The sequence below is a fragment of the Vombatus ursinus genome, unplaced genomic scaffold (assembly GCF_900497805.2).
Source record: "Vombatus ursinus unplaced genomic scaffold, bare-nosed wombat genome assembly UNPS02014784.1, whole genome shotgun sequence".
Classification (NCBI taxonomy): domain Eukaryota; kingdom Metazoa; phylum Chordata; class Mammalia; order Diprotodontia; family Vombatidae; genus Vombatus; species Vombatus ursinus.
Genome location: NW_020954562.1, coordinates 6,897,896 through 6,898,758, shown reverse-complemented (window position 1 = coordinate 6,898,758; position 863 = coordinate 6,897,896). Strand labels below are relative to the sequence as shown.

Below are 863 nucleotides of genomic sequence, written 5' to 3'. Positions count from 1 at the left end.
AAGTGGTGGCTGTGTGTGTGTGTGGAGAGAGAAGGAGCAGGATGCGAGAGATATGGAGGTAGAAATGGCAAAATTTGACCGCTGACCAGGTAAGGAGCTCGAGGGAGAGGGAGGTGAAGGGCAGGGTGAAGTTACAGATCTGGGAGCCTGGAAGAATGGTGGTGCCTTTGTCAGAAATGACGAAGTCTGGAATAGGAGTGGGTTTGGGAGGCAAGATAATGGATTCTGTTTTGGACATGTTGAGTTTGACATGCCTGTGGGACATCCAGTTTGAAATATCCAGTAGATAGTTGGTAAGGTGGGGCTTGAGGTCGAGGGAGCAACCGAGTGTGGATATATAGATTTATGAATCATGTGTGTAGAGACGATAATTAAACCCATGGGAATTGATGGGGTCACTGAGAGAGAGAGGCAGAGACAGAGAGAGAACATAGGGAGGGGAGAGGGGCCCGGGACAGAGCTTTGGACTTCAAAGAAAGCTATTTGCTAGACAGGGGAGGAGCTGTTCTGTGCATTATTTTCTGGTCCTGGGATTTATGTTGGTAAGTAGCTCCATAGTCTTGTCTTCTCTTCTGCCATGTCTAGTGTTTTGGAAGATATAATTAAGATAAGCCTGTTTTGGTGAAGAATTGGGAGAATGCCCTCAGTGCTCACTCATGTTATGTTCTTCCTTCTAATCCTGGGAATTGTTGACCAGATAGTTCTACCCCATGAACTTTGGTTGTTGTTTTAGTGGTGTCCGACTCCTCATGACCCTATTTGGGGTTTTCTTGGCAGAGATACTGGAGTGGTTTGCATTTCCTTCTCCAGCTCATTTTACAGATGAGGAAACCGAGGCAACCAGGGTTAAGTAACTTGCCCAA

General features: G+C 46.5%; 1 protein-coding gene across 6 annotated transcripts in view; it reads left to right on the top strand.

Moving 5' to 3' along the window:
* SLC10A7 (solute carrier family 10 member 7) overlaps nucleotides 1–863 on the top strand; it is a 285,221-nt gene that overhangs the window by 8,202 nt on the left and 276,156 nt on the right. The window lies entirely within an intron of this gene.